Source organism: Scyliorhinus canicula, chromosome 21 (genome assembly GCF_902713615.1).
Source record: "Scyliorhinus canicula chromosome 21, sScyCan1.1, whole genome shotgun sequence".
NCBI lineage: Eukaryota > Metazoa > Chordata > Chondrichthyes > Carcharhiniformes > Scyliorhinidae > Scyliorhinus > Scyliorhinus canicula.
This window is the reverse complement of record NC_052166.1, coordinates 19,868,296-19,875,525: the sequence shown is the minus strand read 5'-3', so window position 1 is coordinate 19,875,525 and position 7,230 is coordinate 19,868,296. Positions and strand designations below refer to the sequence as shown.

Here is a 7,230-nt window from a genome sequence, read left to right as displayed (position 1 = left end):
AAGGAAAGAGTCGTCCATCCTTAACAGACTCAAGACTGGCCATGGCCCTTGCTTGGCCAACCTTCACAGATGTGGTATTAGTGTCAGCTCCCTATTTGCCTTTGAGAAAGAGCAGACTATGCACCATATCTTAGGAGAATGACCAACCCACAGATTGAGCGGAGGCATATCTGCACTCAACATAGCAGGACCGGAATAACGGATTGCCGTTAAGGACTTTGCATTCACTAAATAAATAAAATGAGATGTAGCTACTAGAGTTCTAGAATTAGAGAATTGTACAAAACGGATTACAACATTCCTTCCAGGTGGAACAGGTTCTCTTTATTTACTCTACAAAACACCCACATAATTTTGAACAGCTCTATTAAATAGACTAATCACATGGTCTCTTGGCTGGTCTTCTGACTTCCACCATCAATTGAAATTCATCCAAAAATCTGCATGGATCAAGTCCTGTATCACCCGTGTTCTCTGACCTACATTGGCTCCCAATCCAGCAATGAACTTTTACTGTTCAAATCCTTTCTTGGCCTTTCCCCTCTCAATCTCCCTCTGGAGATATCTCTGTTGCTCCAATTCTGGCTTCTTGTACGGCCTTGATTTTAATTGCTCTGACCATTGACAGCCATGCCTTTGTTTGGCTGAACCCTAAGCTGTAGAATTTTGTTTGTTAATGCTCTAGTGAAAGCCCTTGGGATAGTTTACGATGCTTAAAAGGTGCTGTACAAATGTAAGTTGTTCAGTCTCCGGTTAACCTTCATTTCACAGGAATTCACAAGAGAATGTAAGAGATGATCAAAATTTAATAAATGGGAGCAAGAGTTGCTCTTCGAGCCAGCTTCTCTGTTCAGTAAGATCATGACTGATCTTCTACCTGGACTCCATCTTCTATCATGTCCCAATATCCCTTAATTCTCTCAGTACAGTATACCCACAAAATCCATTGATACGTCTTGAACGTACCCAATGACTGAAAATAGTTTCAACCAGCTTTAACCCTCATAGATGCAAAATATAAAATAAAGTAGTTTTACTACATTAGACACTATATAAACACAAGTTTATATGGTTTCATCAACCTGCATCTTTAAAATTAATATCCATGGTGACTAGGACACCATTTGTTCAGTACAGCACTTCCAAGGAGCCCAGCTAGAAAACTGCAGAGATAATTTATACGTATGCACCTTGCCTCATTTACTTATTTCCTGCTTCTTGTCAGGTACCTTTGCAGCGACCGTTCAGCCAGAATATTCTATTTGAACGTACTTGCACATGGTTCTATAATGTGTATCACACCCCACCACCACCGTCAGCATTTGATTGCTGAAACAAAAAGATCAAGGGGAGAAAGGGAAGCAGTCAACGGAGACACGATACACCCATCTGCCAGTACTCTTACTCTTGTGTTAGCAAGTCTGCTTACAAATGAGGACCATGATGTGGAGATGCCGGCGTTGGACTGGGGTGAGCACAGTAAGAAGTCTTACAACACCAGGTTAAAGTCCAACAGGTTTGTTTCAAACACGAGCTTTCGGAGCACGGCTCCTTCTTCAGGTGAATGCCTGAACATTCACCTGAAGAAGGAGCCGTGCTCCGAAAGCTCGTGTTTGAAACAAACCTGTTGGACTTTAACCTGGTGTTGTAAGACTTCTTACAAATGAGGAGTGTTTTTTGCAGAACTAAGATTTACAAAAGAGGCTGTGACTGTAATTCACCACATGTTGCAAAATGATCTTCAGTGAAATCTCACAGGAATTCACCAATATGTTATAGGAGTCAGCAGCATAAAGTGTTCCTTTAAGGGCACAATATAACAAACAAACGTGGCCCAATCAAACTAAAGATGCTTGAAAATAAAACAACGGGGGCAGCACGGTGGGGAAGTGGTTAGCATTTTTGCCTCATGGTGCCGAGGTCCCAGGTTCGATCCCGGCCCTGGGTCACTATCATTGAGTACGTTCACTGAGTTTGCACATTCTCCCCGTGTTTGCGTGGGTTTTGCCCCTGCAACCCAAAGATAGGGGCTGGTTTAGCTCACTAGGGGCTGGTTTAGCTCACTGGGCTAAATCGCTGGCTTTTAAAGCAGGCCAGCAGCATGGTTCGATTCCCGTACCAGCCTCCCCGGACAGGTGCCGGAATGTGGCGACTAGGGGCTTTTCCCAGTAACTTCATTGAAGCCTACTCGTGACAATAAGCGGTTTCATTTCATTTCATTTCAGATGTGCAGGGTAGGTGGATTGGCCACGCTAAATTGCGCAATTGGAAAAATGAATTGGGTACTCTAAATTTATTTTAAAAATAAAGCAACAAAGTACCCACAAAACTAAATCAACCTTAACAATAATGCCGTGATATTATTAATAATTTCACTCAATTTCTTGCAGCTCCCACTTGGTTGTGCGAGAGCGATGTTTGGTTTCTTTAATTCACATAAAGAATTAAAACACAATCTCCTTCAAAAATAAATCGCATTCCATCTTATCTTTGTACAATGTTGCAACAATATTTTGATGATTTGTCTCCTGGTAGTTTGTTTGGGAGAGAAACCGAGCTTCTCCAGTCACCATTTCAAGGTATTTATCAGCCCACAAATATAAAATCAATGCATTTTGAGAGTCTTTGAGAAGAGGTTGCATGGAAGACAGGTCTGACCCACAGTACTTCAACCTCCACCACAGGTAGAGCAAGGAGCTAGGTCCCAAATCCACCCCAGACAGACAAAGGAATCAGGCTGTGGTGTCAATCTGATCACCGCCCCTGCCCCCACAAGTTGCTGTGGCAGAATGCACTTTGACATGCATGTTGTAGGACTATGAGTAGTGATAGAGTCTTCTACCCAGGAATCTCTCCCACTCCTATGGCCTACCATTTGTGATGTTGGAAGGATTCAACAAGTTGGTACTCAACCTGTTTTGTCTTGTTAGCATTGGTTGTCAAGTCCTGGAATTGGACTTGATCCTGGGGCTTCTGGCTAAGAGGATAATAATAATCACTTATTGTCACAAGTAGGCTTCCATGAAGTTACTGTGAAAAGCCCCTAGTCGCCACATTCCGTTACCTGTTCGGGGAGGTTGGTACAGGAATTGAACCCGCGCTGCTGGCCTTGTTTTGCATTACAAGCCAGCTGTTTAACACACTGTGCTAAACCAGCCCCATGGGATGCTACCCACTGCACCAGGACCACCTCCTCTGAAGTTGTTGTCAAGATTAACAGTTATGCTAATTAGCAATTATGTTATTGATCACTATCTTCCATCGGGCAAGGGATACAAAAGTCTGAGAACACGCACTAACTGGTTCAAAAACAGCTTCTTCCCCGCTGTTACCAGACTTCTAAATCACCTTCTTATGGACTGAACTGATCTCTCCATGCATTTTCTCCACAGAGTTATGCTACCCTCTGTATGCTTCACCCGATGACTGTGTCTATGTATTTACATTGTGTATTTATCGTATGTCCTATGTTTTTTAATGTAGGGAATTGTCTGTCTGGACTGTACGCAGAACAATACTTTTCACTGTACCTCTGCACATGACCATAAATAACAATAATAATCTTTTATTGTCACAAGTAGGCTTCACTGAAGTTGATGTGAAAAGCCCCGAGTCACCACATTCCGGTGCCTGTTCGGGTACACAGAGGGAGAATTCAGAATTCTCAGCCGGTACAGGAATTGAACCCGCGCTGCTGGCCTTGTTCTGCATTACAAGCCAGCTGTCCAAATTAAATAAAATCAAATCAAATCTGGAAGAGATGGCCAAGAAGGTCCAAGGGAGCATGCTGAAAATGCACTGTGCCCATAGAACAATGTACTCACAAGTCCATGGTCTTTAATGTAGATTGTGCAAAATAAATAGTTTAAGGAAAATAAATATCGGCTGTGTCAAAATCACTCCCTGATGAAGTGAAATCTCATCAAGATCAAAGTCAACACAAGTGAATGGCAACAAACCCAACACATGGTGGCAGCTCAAAATAGTTGTGTCATGCTAATTAACCAAGGAGGGAATATCACAGTTTTAGTATTACAGTCACAAACTATTTATTCTTTCTATGTGTGAGAATTAAGGTCATATGTCAACAACTGTTTTAATTGCCTGTTCTATTATTGTTTAATACATTTTACTGAGCAAATCGATGCAATTTCAAGCAGAAATGGGAAATTATGTCATTCGGAAGGAAGATTGAGATGAAACAATGTAAACGAATGTTAGAATTCTAAAGAGAATGCAAATTTTGTGGTCGTGAAAGGTACTATCGTTGCGGTACCGGACCAGACCCCAATGCATGTTAGGAAACTAGATGAAACAAATTTTACAATTTATAAACTGTGAAGAAAGTCACTTCATCACCAGGAGTAATTCCACAGACAAATAGGGATATTTTAATAAAACAGACTTTATTCTTAACACAGGACCAACTACATTAACATCACAGAAAATAGCTTACAATTAACAGTTGAACCATTCTTAACAATAAAGAAAACACTTTAACTACTAACTTGTATCTTCTCTATCTTCAATGAAGCAATGACCATTAGAGGTCAAAATCCACTTGCAAATAAAGTTGGTAAATAGAGATACTTGCTGTTCTCTTTGTCGAGAGTTGCTTTCTGCAAAGGAGAGACACCATTTCAGACACAAGCTGCAAGTCCTTCTGTCTTTGGCTAAAAACTAACTGCCTGCTACAGACCTGGTTCCTCCCATTAATTACATCATCACTACCACACTAAATGTCTTACGACCATCTTACTAAGGCTAAACAGAACCTCTCAATTATCTAAACCTGTATTAGGGCAGCACGGTAGCACAAGTGAGTAGCACTGTGGCTTCACAGTGCCAGGGTCCCAGGTTCGATTCCCTGCTGGGTGACTGTCTGTGCGGAGTCTACACATTCTCCCCGTGTCTGTTTCCTCTGGGTGCTCCGGAGACGGGCTGTTTAGGTGGATTGGCTATGCTAAATTGCCCTTAAGTGACCAAAAAGGTTAGGTGGAGTTATTGGGTTACGGGGATAGGGTGGAAGTGAGGGCTTAAGTGGGTCGGTGCAGACTCGATGGGCCGAATGGACTCCTCTCTGCACTGTATGTTCTATGTTCTGTTATAGGGCCAATCAACTAATTAGAAGAACTGAAACTAATTAAGGGATGAAACAGGCCGCTACTACAAAGAACAACTGGAGCACAGCCCAAAAAGAACAAAGAGAAACGGAAACTTGAAAACATCAAATCAAAATGTGAAAATCCGGGTTAATAAAACAGTCCAACCCCTGCGGTGCCCACCAAGCACTGAAGGCCAATTATCTAAACCTCTATTATAGGGCCAATCAACTAATTAGAAGAACTGAAACTAATTAAGAGATAAACTAAAAGGGGGCGCTTCTACAGAGAACAACTGGAGCACAGCCCAAAAAGAACAAAGAGGAACGGAAGTTAAAAAATATCAAATGAAAATGTGAAAATCGGGGTCGATAAAGCAGACCAACCCTTACGGTATCCATCGAGCACGGGAGGCCAATTATCGAAACCCCCCAGGGAAACTTTCTTTCTATAAACAAAGGCAAATTAGCCTTATATAAGTGAACAATTAACGTGTTACAATGAATGATATTCTCACTTTTAAGACATCTTAATTGCATTTTTGCAGCCTGTATTTTAAACCAGGATTTTAAAAAACGCTGCCAAATCTAGCTTTTTAATAACATGACTGCAACGGATATATAATATTCTATATTTTAAAAAATCCCACATTTGTCACACTATAATGCAAGTCTTTTATTCAGTCTGAGGCCCCGCTATCGAAAACGACACGTGTAATGACGTCACTTTAACGCGACCACCGCCCTGTCTCCGGCAGTGCGCCAGGCTGGTGACGTCAGCGCGCCATTCGACGTGGCGCCATCACGCCGGCCGCCCCAACAACGTGCATGCGGTGGGCGGAGCCTGCTGCTGGTGTCGGGCTGGAGGACGTGGACAGTGTGCTGTGAGCGGGAGCGCTGGCCTGAGGGGAGCAGAAAAAGGGGTAAGGGAAAGACTCGGGGGGGAGGTGCAGGCCGGTCACCCCGGGACGGGAAGGTTCGGCCAAGATCACAGAGGTGACCCTGGAGTGGACGAGCCAGTCTCTGGCTGTGTGGAAGGTGCTTGCACCTGGGGAGGACGGCCAAGTAGTTGTGCTCGGCCCCTCAGTGAGCCATCTTTACACCGGGTCGCTTGCAGAATGAAGCGCCCTTGATTGCCCTTTGGAGAATTGCACCGTTTGGAAACGGATCAGGTGTAGTTTTGACCGCTTCCCACGTTTCAGTTGCTGGTTCTGCTGCTGGCAGTTGTGCAATCTGTAGTTGATCGGCTGCAAACGAATGGCACCACTCTGACTCCCCTTTTCTTAATTTTGAAATTGTTAACCCTTGGGCAGCAATGTCATTAGAATTCGTATCTATACAGGACCTTTGGGGTTGTCCCAGACCTCTTTAACAGTCCACACTTGATTTACACTGTAAATATAAACTGTGAATGTTTGCAAATAATATTGTAACTATAAAAGGAGAAGCCAGTCTTATACAGAGATTGCAGTCAGATAAACTGTTCTTATGATGCTGGTTGAATGAAAAATATTGGCTGGGAGACAAGTTGAGTGCTTCCCTAATTTTACTTGCATCTGAGAAGGCAAATGGAAGCTTGGTTGAACATCTCATCCAAAGATAGCACCCCATCAGTGGGACGCGCTCAGCACTGCGCTGAAGTGTCGGCATGGATTGTGTGCACTAGTCTCAGGAGTGGGTCTTGAACTGACAAATTTCTGACTCAGAAGCGAGTGTGCTGCCAACTGACCTAATCTCCAATTATTTCTGAATAATGGTGCAGGGACATTTTCTTGTGTTGTAGTCACATACGGTAACTTGTGCCTACAATGTGAGCATACGGTTTCCATGACGCAACCTCTGTCATGTGCAGATCCCATGGTTTACAGTGTTTCACAAAAAGCTTACAGCGGGCATATCACAGTACAGTAAGAAGTCTTACAACACCAGGTTAAAGTCCAACAGGTTTGTTTCAAACACGAGCTTTTGGAGCACGGCTCCTTCTTCAGGTGAATGGAAAGGCTTGTTCCAGAAATGTTTATATAGACACAGTCAGAGATGCCCCGGAATGCGAGCACCTGCAGGCAATCAAATCATCAAAGATGCAGAGAGAGAGGTAACTCCAGGTTAAAGAGGTGTGAATTGTCCCA

General features: G+C 43.2%; 1 protein-coding gene across 1 annotated transcript in view; it reads left to right on the top strand.

The window, feature by feature from the left end:
- The first annotated feature begins 5,904 nt into the window (after nt 1-5,904).
- Nucleotides 5,905-7,230, top strand: part of slc31a1 (solute carrier family 31 member 1) — a 96,361-nt gene continuing 95,035 nt past the window's right edge. Inside the window, exon 1 of the mRNA XM_038781484.1 lies at nt 5,905-6,024. The gene's annotated coding sequence lies outside the window, so the exon portion shown is untranslated. The remainder of the gene's footprint in view (nt 6,025-7,230) is intronic.